A 16,438-nucleotide genomic window follows, 5' to 3' on the forward strand; every position below is an offset into this window, starting at 1 on the left:
GTAAAAAATGGGTCTTCAAAAACAAACTTGATGAAGATGGAACAGTTACAAGATACAAGGCAAGACTTGTGGTCAAAGGTTACAGCCAAGAGGAGGGTATAGATTATGATGAGATTTTTGCTCTAGTTGCAAGACTAGAGGCAATAAGACTCCTCATAGCCTTTGCTGCACACATGGAATTCACTCTCCATCAAATGGATGTCAAAAGTGCCTTCCTGAATGGCTACCTGAAAGAAGAAGTGTTTGTGAAACAACCTCCAGGGTTTGAGAGCAAGGAATTTCCTAAGCATGTGTACAAATTAGACAAGGCTCTCTATGGACTCAAGCAAGCTCCTAGAGCATGGTATGAACGACTGTCCAAATTTCTGCTTGAGCATGGCTACAAAAGAGGTAAAATTGACAGTACCCTATTCTTAAGGGAAAAAGGTAAGGATCTCCTTGTGGTACAAATATATGTTGATGACAAAATCTTTGGGGCCACCACTGATAAACTAAGTAAGGATTTTACCAAATTAATGGGGAGTGAGTTTGAAATGAGTATTATGGGTGAGCTTAACTTTTTCTTAGGCTTACAGATCAAACAAATCCCAAATGGAACTATGATCCATCAACAGAAGTATGCAAAAGAGCTGATCAAAAAGTTTAAAATGGATGAATCAAAGAAAATAGACACCCCCATTTCAACTGCCACTAAATTAGACATAGATGAACCTGGTTCATCAGTTGATCATAAGTTGTATAGGGGTATGATTGGTTCACTCTTGTATCTTACTTCCAGCAGACCTGGCATAGTTTTCAATGTAGAGCTTTGTGCTCGCTTTCAGGCCAATCCAAAAGAGTCTCACTTGACTTTTGTCAAGAGGATACTAAGATATTTGAAAGGCTCCACTGATCTATGTCTTTGGTATCCTAAAGGTAGTAATTTCAATGTAGTAGGATATGCTGATGCTGATTATGCAGGTTTCCTTGTGGATAGGAAAAACACCTCAGGTATGACTCACTTTGTTGGCTCATGTCTTGTATCCTGGGCCACTAAAAAGCAAAATTTAGTGGCCTTATCCACTACTGAGGTTGAATATGTTGCTGCCGCTTCTTGTTGTGCTCAATTGTTATGGATCAAATAGCAGCAAGTAGATTTTGGCATTGAAGTTGGTTGCATTCCTATATTCTGTGATAACACTAGTGCTATAAGTATGACAAAGAACCCTGCTCATCATAAGAGGACTAAGCACATAGATGTTAGACACCACTTCTTAAGAGATAACTATGAGAAAGGATTGATCTTCATAGAATTTTGTGATACTGATAAACAAATTGCTGACATCTTCACTAAAGCACTAAGTAGAGAAAACTTTTAAGGGAACAAGTTGGAATTAGGGATGATTAAGATCACCTAATAAGTCCAGCTCAGAATGCAATGAAAAAAAATTGAAAAATGAAAAAAATATATTTTTTTTGCTAGGAATTCTGAACTTGTGTAATTATCTAGATTAATTCTTACTCAGCTTCATACTTTAATTAGTAGACTCCTGTGACATGTGCTTATATGACTCACTGATCTCTTACAAATTTTCTCTATTATGGCATTTGAAGCATGTTCAAGAGACTTCTAAATAAAGAACCTGGTTCATCAGTATGAGTTCATATGAAAGCTAAGGTATGTTTGCTATATTCTGCACAATTAGAAATATTAATAATTCAATCATAAACAGAAGTCCTATACTTGTTAAATTCCTAGAAAATTCTATTTGTTAGCATTGAACCAGTTCCGTTTGCCTTGAACTCTAAACTGAAAGAATTTTTCCTAAAATCTAGGGAAGATAAACCGATCATTCAAAATCTGTAATTTCAGGTTGATTAGACCTCTATTTGACCACTGCAAAAGGCTGTCGTTACCTATTAAATGTGTATTTATCTTTAAATACATATCATTATATTCCAAACCATCAAATAAATTTTCTTCACTTTCACTTGCCCTCTTCTCCAAAACTCTAAATTCTCAAATTCTCTAAAGAAACCAACGATCATGACTAACCCACAAGACAATCCTGGAACTCATCCACCACCATCTCCCTCAAATTCATCCACACCTCCTCCACCTAGTACATCGCCAAAATCTAGACTGCGTAGGGTGAAAATGCTTGCTCGAAAGATTGTAACATCTGGGGCTCTGAGGAAGAAATTAAATGAAAAGTTGAAGGCAAACCGGGCCCAAAATTTCAGCTCCAGCTCTGATTCTTAATCATATTAATCCTCTATTGAGGGGGAAGGACCTGGGTCTTCTGACTCTAAAAAGACTCAAGAATCTCCATCTAAGGTAATTTCTTCTGTGTCTGAGAATCTAAAATCTAGGTTTATTCTGGTTGGGTCTGTTAAGGATGTAAAAGTACCAGGGTCACAAAGAAGTGGAGGTAAAAAGAATTCTGATAAAGAAAAAGAGAGAGATGGTGCATGTTGTGATGAGAGTGGAAATGAGAAGGGAGCAGTTCTTGCTATCTGTGGGGTTTCACAAGAAAGGGTAGAAGAGAGTGACATGAACTCAGGGGGAAGTGGTTCTGGGGAAGCTGCTGAGGTGTTGGTTCATCTGAGCACACAGAGAGATGAACATGTTTCATCTACTGAAGAGACCCTAGCAGACCTACTGAAAAAGTTGGGGCAAGCTATGACCCAAAAAAACATAGAACTCATGCACCAAAAGCCCCCAATGTTCCTAAGCCTTCCAAGAAAAGAAAGACTTCATCCCTAACACCTACTATCTCTTCACTGCCAAGGGGTAGAGCCACAAGAAGTAGGGTGAAACAGAGTGAAGGTGATCTACAAAGGGCTTTAAAAGAGAGTAAGAAAAAGAAAATGGATAAAGGAAAGGGAAAGATTGCAGAATCCTTAGAGGCTATTGAGGAAGAGGATATGGAGCTAGTCCATCAAGAAAGGGGTACATAAGTGAAGGTTCCTACCCCAAGCCTAAAAATCCCAACACCTCCTCCAAGAAGTCTTCCTCTGTGTCTAAGGCTGTTGAACCTATACTAGCCAAGAGGACAAGATCTGCTGTGAAAAACAAATAATCAATAATTTCTGAAGATGATGACTGGAGTGGAGAACAAGAAAAAAATGATTTTGAGAAGGAACATGATAAGCTTGCCATGTTTGGCAAAAGAAAGATTTTAAAGGGTAGACTGCTAAAAGACCTGGTGGAACCAGGAATGATGAGATTGGGGGATGATTTAGCTGCTCAGGGATGGAAGGACATGGTCATTCAGATGGATGGTAGGCTAGCCAGAAATGAGCTAATTGAATTTATGGCCAATGCTGCGATTAAGGATGGCATTGTTAGTAGCCTTGTGAAAGGAGTCCAAGTGCAATTTTATGCAAAGAAAATGGGAGAGATCCTAGACATACCCTCTGAAGGGTTTGATGACTATAGAAGGCAAAGGTGGCCCTGCCTGGACTCCCTCCCTACTGCTCTTGCAATCACCTGGAGGTTTTGTGATTTAGAAGAGGTAAATGAAGCCAGGACTGTGCAGAAAAGTGAAATGAGGCCTGAGCACAAGGTCTTGTTTGAATTTGTCAACAAGTGTTTATTGCCCAGATAGGAGAGAAGGCACATTGCTAATTACATGGATCTAGTTCTTATGGAGTACCTGGAGAGAGGAAAGCAAATCAACTGGCCTGCCTTCATTATGAAGCTGCTAGACAGGGTCATAAACGCCTCCAAGGCCCATGCTACTCCCTATGGCTTTATTCTAACCACAGTTCTGGACAGGCTCAATGTGCCTCTGAAGAAATGGGAAATGGCCTCGAGCAAGGATCACTTTGGCATCAATAATCTTCTCGCTTGTGACTATGCAATCACTGTCATCCCAAATGAACCTGGTTTATCTTAGAAGGCACCCATCAACAGCAAAGTTAGGACTCTAGTTCAGGAATGTGCAGCCAAGGATGCTGAAATAGCTAGGCTCAAGGCTCGTCTGATTGAAGTGGAAACTGAGAGGGATGGTCTCAGAACTGAGCTTGCCAAAGAAAAGGAAAAGAATGATAGAATTCTTCATAACATGATGAGTCTTCTCCAAACACAAACCCAACCCTCTAGTTCCTCCAAGCCTTAGGACTCCTGAACTTGTTGAGTACCTCAGTGACCCAGATTAGGGATGTTTCAATTTTTTTCTCATGGTTTGAATGCTTTTCTTTCTTTTTGTGGATTGTTGGTGGAAACATATCTCTGTCAATGATTAATCTATCCTTGATAGTTTAAATATGTTTGCTTGGTTACTGATGATTGCACCATGATGGCACTTCCAGTTGCCCCAGTGACCATGAGTACTTTTTAATATCTGGATATCACACTTTGTATGCAACTTTTCGATGATGCCAAAAGGGGGAAGACAGACATTGTGCTTCACACATTCTGAAAATAAGTGATATTTATAACCTAATTAACCTGATCCTTGATGATAAGTGAATTTTCTAAGTTTAGTATTTATGGTTAAGCTGAGTACTTATAGGTTCCAAATTAGTAAAAAGCACAGAGTTTGTCATCATCAAAAAGGGGGAATTTGTTGGCCCAAGAACAGGTGAAGTTTTGAAGAATGACAAAAAGAACTCAGTCATGATCAACATATACATGTGAGATGCACGTGAAAGAGATAAGTCCTACTGATCAAGCAGAAATATCTCCTGATCTGATCGAAAATGTTGCATATTGGATAAGAGGAGAAAGTCTCCTTATATGAAGAGAACATAATCTAGGATGAATATAGTGATAGAGTTTGAGATCATCATGAACTCTTCTATGATAGGAGAGCAACAATTGAGTTCCAATCAAACTCTGATTACTAACCTATTAAATGTCAGTGTTGTTCTCTTTTACAGGTAATGCACATACGCAGAAGTTAACTAAATTGAGAGCAAAAGAGCAAGGCGACTTTGCAAGCAATTTATGTGTCATTTGAGTGTGCACTCCTGAAGCTACTTGAACGAGATAGAAGAACCAGTTCCATTGTGTCTATCTTTAATTCTAGTTCAATTGTAGTAGGTGGTTTAAAGGTGTACCTTTGAGCTTTCATAGAAGCAATTGTATTAGGTACCTAGAGTGTTCAAGTTATAGCTAATTTGAAGTTGTCGCAACAGTTGAGGCTGTGTGCCACAACGGGATTAGAGTTAATCCTTAGGTTTACAAAGAGTTTTTGTAAATGTTGTTTTGGCTTAGTGATTTTAGTGGAAGTTTGGGAAATCCTACTGAGTAGTAGGTCGTGGTTTTTTTACTTTTTGAGCCAGGTGTTTTTCACGTAAAAATCTTTGTGTTCTTTATTTTCTGTATTTATTATTTCTCAAATAGTAGTAGTTGGAACACTTAGAAGAACCAGGTTCTTCAGTTAAGCAAAAAATGGGTACTACACAAATCACCCCCCTCTTGTGTAGTACTGACGCTTAAAACATCACAAGTACTATCAAAGATCTAATCCCATCTCCAAAAAATGGGATACAGGAAAATCACAAGCATGGAAAAGATTGACTCTTAACAAGAAAAATGTTGAAAAGAACATCCGATGGAGACTTCAATATGCAAATTGTAGCTTTTGGTAGGATATTTGGTTGGGGTCAGGTCCTCTAGTAGCTCATAGAAATGAAGGAGGCAAACCTGGGAATGTTTGAGTCTCCTACTTCTAGAACAATGGCCAGTGGAACCTTCAAAGACTCAATGAGAGTGCACCAGCACCAGAATCCAAGTAAGCAGTTAAAGCAAATAAGACAATTTGGTCACATAAGCATGCTTTTCCCAAGCTAAAGAAGAGGCTTCAAGCACAAGTATTGTTCCATTAAAAGAAAACACAGATATTTACTTAATGAAAACAGGGGGTTTTCAACAATTAGCACGTGTATACACTCGTCACCTCATGTACACATCACTCATATAACAACAGTATCAAAATCCTAAGGGGACTTCCCCCACACAAGGTTAGTCAAGCCACTTGCCTCGAACTAGCTCAAATCAATCTGAAATCATTTTCTTTCCACGAGTATCCAACTCTGGGTGTCCCAAATCTAATCAAATCAATTTCATAATGTAAATATAACTACAAAACACGAATTTAGCTAAAGGAATCGAAGATAAAGTAAGAAAATAGAAAAATGCCCAAAAATCCTCCCCGGTCCCATGTCTCGGAATCGGGTAAAAGTCACAAATTATGAACACCCATTTACTCACGAGTCTAACCATACCAAAATCACTTAAATTCGATACCAAAATCTCGATCAAAATCCCAAAATTTGGCCTAAGAACTTTTTTCCCGTTTTTCATCCAAATTCCAAAATTAAATGATAAAACTAACAATAGATTAATGTATTAGAACAAAATTAGAATTAGAATTCATTACACAATCTTCCTCCTTCAAAATCTCTCCATAAATTGCCCTCTAACGAGCTCCAATTCGATTTTCCAAGTTATGAACTCAAACCCTCAATTTTCTCTTTTTCTGCCCAGCATAATCCGCTTCTATGAGGGGTTAACCACACCTGCAATCCCGCTTCTACGTCCAACTCTCCGCACCTGCGGATTTTCATTAAACGGCCAAATTCTGCACCTGCGCCCATTTACTCGCAGATGAGGTTTCACTTCTGTGATCCTTGGACCGCATCTGCGACCAACTTCCCTTACGCCTTAGACCGCACCTCCCATTCACCAACCGCTTCTGCTGCGCTGCACCTACGATCCAAGCTATGCAGGTGCGAAACCAACAGGTTCAGAAAAGTTCAACAATTTTCTAAGTCCCATTCAACTTCCGTTAAGCATCCGAAACTCGCTCGAGGCTCCCGGGACCTCAACCAAACATGCCAACTAATCCTAAAACATCACACGAACTTAATCTGACCCTCGGATCATATCAAACAACGCTAAAACCATGATTCATCGTCTAATCAAGCCTAATGAACTTGAAATCTCAAGAATTCTACAACCGATGCTGAAACCAACCAAACCATGTCCGATTGACCCCAAATTTTGCACACAAGTCACATTCAACAGTACGGAGCTATTCCAACTTTCGGAATCGGATTCCGACCCCAACATCAAAATTTCCCTATCGATCCAGAAACTTCAAAAATTCAACTTTCGGCATTTCAAGCCTAAATAAGCTACGAACCTCCAAAACACAATCTGAACATGCCCCTAAGCCCGAAATCACTCAACAGAGCTAACAGAATTAACATAATTCCATTCTGAGGCCATCTTCATACTGTTCCAACTACAGTCCAAATTCTAAAGATTAAGCTCTCGTTTAGAGACTAATTGTCTCAAAACACTCTGAAACTCAAAATGAATCTTACCAGCAACTCACAATAGTAGAAACAAACACGGGAAAAGCAATTAATAGGGGATCAAGGCGTTACTTGTCAAAATGACCGGCCAGGTCATTACACATTATCCCTCTGATCATTCAGGCCCCTATCTTCTTCATCAACAACTTGCAAGATAAAGTTATTTGGACCCCTACTACTGATGGCATGTTCACCTATGCTTCTGCGTGGGAATTAATCAAAAAAAAGAAGCAACACAACATCTCTAATAAAATGACATGACACAAAAAGATCTCATTCAAATGGTCATTTTGTTTGTGGAGAGCTCTTAGAAATAAACTTCTAACTGATGAAAGGGTGTTATCTTTTAGCAGTCCTAGTGTTACTAGGTGTGTTTGCTGCTCTTCTCCTTCCAATGAAACAGTCGACCATCTCTTTAATATGGGTAACTTTGCTAGAATTGTGTGGAGGAAATTTGGAGGTCCAGTTGGAATTCAAATTGAAGACATGCCACTTAGAAAACTACTGATGAAGTGGTGGCTTCTTAGCAGTCACATTGAAGTACAAAGGCTCATCCTACACACCATGCCTATCATAATCTGTTAGAATTTGTGGAAGAGTAGGTGCAGTGCCAAATATGGAGCCAAATCCTCCATTTTGACCAGAGTTTTATTCTCTGTTTACTATGACATCAACATGTTGCTGAGAGCCAACTTTCCAGAAATCAGATAGCCCCTCAACTGGTAGGAATTATACCCTTTCATTGAGAACCTCCAACACCAAACCCTCTCCACTCAAGTAGTTTGGAATAAGCCATCCCATGGCTTTGTGAAGATCAATAGTGATGGGAGTGCACTCACAAACCCAAAGAAGATTGGAGCAGGGGTGGTTATCAGAGACCACAATTGTGCCTTCATTCATGTCATTGTTGCACCTTTAAGGGAAAGCTATAATAACCTTGCTGAAACTGAAGTAGCCCTCTTAGGTCTCTAATGGTGCCTCAACAATGGTTTCTCTAAGGTCCACTTGGAATCTTATTACTCTCTCCTAATTCAATGGATATCAATGACAATAACTTCCTTTTTTCCTTGAAGATGAAGATACAACAACTCTCAAACCTCTGCCACCAATGTGAGGATTTCAAATGCTCACACACCTACAGAGAAGCCAACTGCCATTCTGATTCTTTGTCTAAACTCAAACATGATCTCCAAATACTTACAAAATACACCTCACCATCCTCTCTGCCTAGCAACATCAGGGGGTAGATCCTTTAGGATTTCTTAGGCACTCCATCCTTCAGGCATAAGAAAATCAGGAAACTTAATCCTCCACCAGAATAGTCTGCCAATTCTCCTTCATCCCATGATTGTAGTTGAACCTTGTTCTGAGATGGAATAAAATAATTGAAATCAGGCCATAATTGAAATAAAATAGGGCTAACATTTAAATATTCAATTTTCCCTATTTGATTATAAAAAAAATAAAATAATTTCTGTAAATAAATTAAAAGTGCTAAAATGATTTATAGTACATAATTATCAAATTAAAAATACTGGACTTATTTTTTATAGATATAAATACAATTAAATCTAAAAGAGGCTAATATTGCCATTATATGCAATTTAGCTTTAAAAATACTAAATCAATTTATAAAAATATGCAAAAAATATTTTAGCTATATTCTATTATAAATATGAGAATCCAATAAATGAATCACCAAAATGATAAATTTGGGAATTATTATTTGGTTTTTTATGAATAAAATAGGGGAATAAATTGGTTTAAAAATCTTTAAAAATTAAGGAAAATGATAAAACGTTTGAACATACTTATACATACATATATATGCTATTTTGAAAGTATTTTGCATATTAAAAATATAAAAAAAAAAAATTGGGTATCAACAACTGCTCCTCTTTACCCGGGAAGGATGAAAGAGTTGTCGCGTAAAGATATGATGACAAATTTTGACCGAGCAGAACGGTTCGAAGAGGTTTAGGCCGTGGAGAATTTTGAGAGCGGACGCACTATCCAAGGCGGGGTGAATGGTGAAGGTCAGATAGGGCTGCGGGAACTGGAGCGGGATCGCTCCTGCCGAGATGGTCGTTGCTCGCCGGTTTACCTGCAAATAAGCAATACAAGCATATATTGTGCGTAAATTTAGACATGATGCAAATTCCTGTCATACCATATATGTTGTCTTTGGATGGTTAGGATGACATCCTTAGACCATGATGTCCTGGGCCATGAAGCGTGAAATAAAGGATTCGCATGCCATGAAATGATGCTCTCGGCTATGAGGATGATGCCTCCGAACCATGATGCCTTTGAATAATGATATGAAAAAGATTAAAAGGGGTCTTCAGGCCATGACATGGTGTTCTCAGGTAATGAAAATGGGGCCTCCGAACGATGACGCCTTTGGATAATTTGGCGATCTTTCAGCCCATGAGGTGCAGTATTTGACAATCTTTCAGCCCTTGCAAATGCAGTAGGGGGCGATTTTTCAGCCATGCAAATGTAGATGAAGTGGCGATCTTTCAGCCATGCAAATGTAGATGAAGTTGTGATCTTTCAGCCATGCAATGCAGTAGGTGGCGATCATTCATCCATGCAAATGTAGATAAAGTGGCGATCTTTTAGCCATGCAATGCAGTAGGTGGCGATCTTTCAGTCATGCAAATGTAGATAAAGTGGTGATCTCTCAGCCATGCAATGCAGTAGGTGGCGATATTTCAGAGATGAAGTGGCGATCTTTCAGCCATGCAATGTAGAAAATGCAGATGGAGACAACGTTTAGTCTCGTAAGGTGGAATGGTAGCCTTATGCAATGCATAAATGCAGATGGAGACAGTGTTTAGTCTCGGAAGGCAGAATTGTAGCCTTATGCAAGAAATAAAGTGGCAAGCGGTAACAGAGCTTTCTTAGCTGATAGTAGATTGCGATATTGTGACTGCTGGGAACATTGTGTCACACGAAACGTCACCGGTGTGTATGTATGGCAAATGTGAGTAAGTGTAACAATTCTAAGAGTTCTATTCTTGAACGACATTTGTCCCGTGGGTGTATAGTACGTCTGATGCTTTCATAATCCAAGTGCTTGCGTTCAAAGGAAAATCGTGAGTTTTGTAACGGGGGAAGGTTAGTTCGTATCCCTGCTGGCTCTACTTGATCTGCTCGCTTTGATTTGGTGATATTGTTTGCATCATTGGGGTAGCGTTGCTAAACAAGACAATTTCAGTAATAAACATGCATGATTTCGTAAAAAATATGTCATAAGTGTATATAATTAAAAAAAACTTTTAGATGAACCGACGACTATGACGTGGTTCAAGACATTGCTACCTCTCTTGATACGGAATTTTGAGGGTCCTCCTCAAATTTCTGCCCCAGTTTAATAGGTTGATGCCTCTGACCGTTGCTTGCGACGATTGGCTGAAATCACTTTGGAATTTTGTGGGTCCTCCTCAAAATTCTGCCCCAGTTTCCAATTGCGGGGGGAAATGAAATTTTTATTGAATTGTGACTGAACCCATAGGGCAGCCTACGTATACTCTCTTAAATGCGAATCAGGTCAGGCGTAGTTCAATTATTTATGGTATAGGCACATAAATAGTGCCTCAGCTTCTGAGCTACCCAAGTCAAAGCACAACAGGGCGCTCTAATAGAGAATACCAAGCCTCGTACAGGGTAAACTTCTTATTGAGGTAATAGATGGCCTGCTCCTTCCTCCCCGTTTTGTCATGCTGCCCCAGAATGCAACCGAAAGCTCCATCCAATACTTCAAGGTAGAGTAATAAGAGTCTACCTGGATCAGGCGGGACTAAGATTGGTGGTGTTGACAGGTATTCCTTGATCCTGTCGAAAGATTTTTGGCAGTCATCAGTCTATTTGGTAGCGGCGTCTTTTTTCAACATCTTAAAGATTGGCTCACAGATAACTGTAGACTGTGCTATGAACCGCCTGATGTAGTTAAGCCTTCCTAAGAAACTCATCACGTCCTTCTTGTTCTTTGGCGGTGGTAGTTCTTGAATGGCTTTGACTTTTGATGGATCTAGTTCTATTCCTCGATGACTCACAATAATTTTCCAATAAGAACCCCAAATGCACACTTCGCGGGATTTAGTTTTAGGTTGTACCTTCACAGTCTATTGAAGAACTTCCTCAAGTCTTCCATGTGATTAGTAGCCTTCTTGGACTTGATGATAACATCATCTACGTACACCTCTATCTCCTTGTGTATCATATCATGAAAAATGGTAGCCAAGCCCTCATGTAGGTGGCCCTTGTGTTCTTCAAACCGAACAACATCATCTTGTAATAGTACATTTCCCACGGTGTAATGAAAGCTATTTTCTCTGCATCTTCTTCATCTATCCAAATCTGATGATAACCAGCGAAACATTTTACAAATGATTGCAGCTCGTGCTTGGTGCAATTGTTAATCATGATGTGTTGTTTGGCAAAGGAAAGTCGTCTTTCGGATTGGCCCGGTTGGGATCCCGGTAGTCGGCACAGACTCTGATCTTCCCATCCTTCTTTGGTACAGGCACGATGTTGGCTAACCATGTCGGGTATTTTACTACCCTGAGAACCTTAGCTTTGACCTATTTGGTGACTTCTTCCTTGATTTTCAAACTCATATCGGATTTGAACTTTCTGAGCTTTTGTTTTATCGGCAGACATGCTTGATCGGTTGGAAGTTTGTGAGGCACATTAGATGTACTCAGACCAGTCATGTCATCATATGACCAGTCGAATATATCCTCATATTCCCTTAGAAAATCTATGTATTCCTTCTTTTCTGATGGTGATAAGTGAACGCTGATTCACGTTTTCTTGATGTTTTCTGCATCTCCCAGGTTGACAACTTTTGTCTCGTCCAGGTTGGACTTAGGTCTGCTCTCAAAATTCTCAACTTCCTTAACAATCTCTTATGGTATATCATCTTCCTCTGAATCTATGTCCGTTTGTTGCGTTGTCTCGTTTCATGTCACAGTCATTGGTTCACCAAGATAAGTAATAGTAATGCTATATAAGTAAAGTAATGAGAGAAAAATAATAATGAGCGTCGATTCATAAGAAAAAAATGCTTTGATAAATTGCATAATCGTTTTGAACATTGGAGATCTTATTGCGGGAATTAAAAATATGCGAAAAATAAAATCTTTTAGTAAAGGAAACAATGCTTGTTTTAGCCTTGCTATCCCAAGGCTCGTTGAGCTCTGGTTGTCCTGATGGTCCAGTTATTGAGGTGTGCCCCTCTACTTACAGCCTGTATGGAAGGGACTTCCTCTCCCTCCTCATCGAGAACAACACAACAGTCCATGTCATTATCTTCTAAGAACAAGTTTTTCACCGCTGCCAGTGCTTCTTCTTCATCTGACCCATAAATAATATCGGCCGGTTGGAAGGTCTGCTCCAGATGTGGTATTGGCTGCTCCAGTGTATAGTAAGGACCGCGCCATGGTGGCGACCAGTTGTTGAATTCTTCCCAGGTGTACTCATATCCCAAACCGAAAGTAGTGCCATGTTTCTTGAGCTTTATGTGTTTAGCGATTCCTTGAAGGTTTTTTCCGAGTCCCTTGCCAGGTTTGTACCCACTCCAATTCAATATACTCTCGATCTTGTTATCTCACCAGTTATCTTTGTCAACAACATTTACACGTTCAATGTGATGGTAAGTTTTTTCGTCTAGCTTCCTTCTCCTTCCGATTGCTGGAATGGTCTAACGACTGTATATAGGGTTGCTTCCGTCGCCTTGACTGATCACCTCTTGATAATTCCATTCGAATTTTACTACCTAATGCAGTGTTGATGCTACGGCCCTAGCAGCATGGATCCATGGTCATCCCAACAACAGATTGTAAGATGCTGGCACATCTATTACCTGGAAATCAACATCGAACTAGGTTGGCCCCATTTGCAAGCATAGACTAATTTCCCCAATAGTGGACCTCTAGGAGCCGTCGAAGGCTTTCACATTGATAGCTCCATCCTTTATCTCGTGCAGTCCTTTACCCAACTTCTTGAGTGTTACCAGTGGACAGATGTTGAGACTAGAACCTCCATCGATCAGGATTCTGGAGATAAAATAGTCCTCGCATGAAGATGTGCGCCTGTGTTTTGTTCAATTGGTCGATGATCGAGTATTCCTTGGCCTGTATCTTACTCCAAAGATCGTCTGGCCCTGTCTCAATGATGGGTGGCCAATTGGAGGTCTGCTTGCTTGACTCAGCTAAATGTTCAGGGGTATAAACTCTACCTGTTCTCATCATACCCTGTGCGGCAATAGTTTCTTCGAACCTAACCTTGCCTTTCCTCCTCGCCTTGGCTGTATAGTCCCATGGTATAGCCTTTGTATGGAATGACGTTATGGTCGACATCGCCACTGGGATCGGCGTGGCTGTCCTTACTCCGAACGGAGCATGTGCCTTGGGTGGTAAAACTGCAACTTCAAACGGTGTGGGTGCATTTGCTGGAGACACGCATTTGACCTCAATTGGCGCTGGTGTCTTTGTAGATGACGTCGCTTCGAACTCAAATGGCACTGACATATTTACCTTAGCGTCCCCAGACGGCTGAATCTAAACTATGATGGGATTAAGAGTAACTATTGGCTTCTTTGGGTCATCACCCTCTTTGATCAACCCGATTGATCCCTCGAGATCCCAATCATCCTCTAGTTCAATCATGTGAACGCCTCCACCCTTATGGTCTGGCAGAGGGTTATTGCGGATATTTGGAGCAGGTTCCTTTGCCACAATAATCTTGTTATCAATTAAATTCTGGATCTTGTCTTTCAGAGAACGACATTCGTCGATAGTGTGCCTTTCATACCGGAGTGGTATGCACAAGATTTGTTTGGGTTAACCCACTAAGAAGGGTTCTCAATAGTTGCAGTAGGGATGGGGGTGGCATAATCAGTAGCTTTGAGTCTCTCGTACAACTGGTCAATAGGTTCGGCAATAGCTATATATTATTTCGGAGGTCTGCGATCAAAATTCGCCCGAGGTCTGGGGAAGTTTTAGCGTGTAGGAGGTGATTGATAGTAAGATGGTTGAGCATTCTAGGTTTGGTAGACATGTGTGGGTTGGGAATATCTGGGCGAAGTATGTTGATATGTGGGAGGTGGAGGTAATTTATAAGTGGGTGGTGGAGCTTGATAGGAGGGTGATAGTGCTTGGTAGTTTGGAGTTGGTTGATGTGTGAGTGGAGGTGTTGGGTAAATTTGGTATTTGACAGGAGATTTGGTCCTCTATGCAACAATTACGTCTCTTACGTCCCTTTTCTTGGACACACCACCTGATTGCAAGGCCTTATTTGTAGTTTGCAAGGCCTCGAAGTTTGTAACCATACCTCTTTTGATGCCTTCTTCGATCCTTTCACCCAACTTGATAATGTCGGAAAATTTGTGGCTCTCAATCATTATTAGCCTTTCATAATATTGCGGGTCCTGAGCCCGGAGAAAGAACTTGTTCATTTGTTCCTCCTCTAAGGCAGGTCTGACCTTAGTAGCTTCGGACCTCCAGCGAGTAGCATACTCGCGGAATATTTCTGTAAGTTTCTTCTTTAGATTCTGAATATAGAACACATCTGGCGCATTATCTGTGTTGAACCTGGACCTGTCCATAAAGTCAGACACCAAGCCTACCCAATTTGATCATTTCTTTGGATCTTGGCTAATGTACCAGGACAAGGCATCTCCTTTCAAGCTCCTCATTAAAAGCTTCATGCAGATTCTCTCGTCTTTCCTTACTCCAACCAGCTTGTCATAGTACGTTCTCAAATGGACCCTTGGATCCCCTGTACCATCAAACATTTCGAACTTTGGAGGTTTTTACCCCTCAGGAAGCTCGACATCGGGTTGTATGCAAAGATCTTCATAGTTCATCCCTTAAATTCCTTTGCTTCCCTCGACGCCTTGAATCCGGTTAGTCAATTTCTTAAGTTCTTCAGTCAGGTTCCTGATGAGCAGGACTTTATCATCAAACTTGGGTGTGCTTGATATGAGTTGGGCGGAATGTGGCATGGTCTCCACATAGATGGGGGTGTTATGGTGGGTGCGGAAGTGGTCATTTGTGGAGTTTTGGGGTTCTGGAATGAGTAACGGGGTGTTGTTTGAGGTATGGTATGTGTTGCAGTGGTGGAGAGGAGCGGGATGATTCTGTTGCTTTGGGATGTTTTGAGGAGGTGTAGGCTTTTTAGCATTTGGTAAATTGATATCCGGGGTGGTGATGGAAAATGACAGATTTGCCAGATTCCGAACCTGATCAAGTTCTTCTTGGAATTTCAGCAGCTTTTGTTAGAGTTGGGATGCATTTTCCTTAGGAACCTGAGTACCATGACCATGAGTGACCTCTACCCGTTCAGTTGAGTTCTCTTTTCTAACGTTATACAAATCTTCCATCTTTCCTTTGTTCTTGTTTTTGACAGGACTAAGAGGGGGAGTGGGTGGAGGGCCCCTGGATCTCGTAGAATAGGATGATGTTGCCATAGTGCACGAACTAACCTTTGGGGAGGGGATTAATAAAACAAAAGTAAAAACAAAAGGTAACAAGTTAGTGAGGATCATAAAAATTGTTGCAATATTTAAATGCGTAGTGTGAAATGTAAAACGTGTCCTAATTTGGGAAACTCTTTGTGGCCGAGGTAGGCCTAGCGACAAATTAGTTTAGACAACGTAGAATGCTAAATGCCTCATTTTATTGATAGAAAATAAGATGAATCCCAAATCGACACTAGACAAATAGGAAATAAATGTCACTAATGGCCATTGGCCTCATTACATTTTATAAAGAGAAAAGACAAACTCCTATCTATTTGGTCCCAGAAGGACCTTCCCCAGATTCGGCATCCTTGGCTTCGTCGAATAGGTTTCCCAACTCGCGAAGTCCCAGCAATAGGTAGGCTCTGGCTAGATGTCCGCCTTCATATCCTTTAGCATTCTGGCAGTCGGTGACTTTTTTCCTTCCAATTCCAGTAGACTGTATTCCAGATATTCCAACTTTTCGCTAGCTTTGGCGGCCCTCTATTTCCACTCATTGATTTGGTAATTTGATGGAAGACTCCTCCACCAGTCTAGCAAGAGTAAGGGTATGATAACCATACCAAAGTTGGGGACCTCGTTCTTCATTTTCTGCAA

Source organism: Nicotiana tabacum, chromosome 20 (assembly GCF_000715075.1).
Source record: "Nicotiana tabacum cultivar K326 chromosome 20, ASM71507v2, whole genome shotgun sequence".
In the NCBI taxonomy this organism is placed as follows: domain Eukaryota; kingdom Viridiplantae; phylum Streptophyta; class Magnoliopsida; order Solanales; family Solanaceae; genus Nicotiana; species Nicotiana tabacum.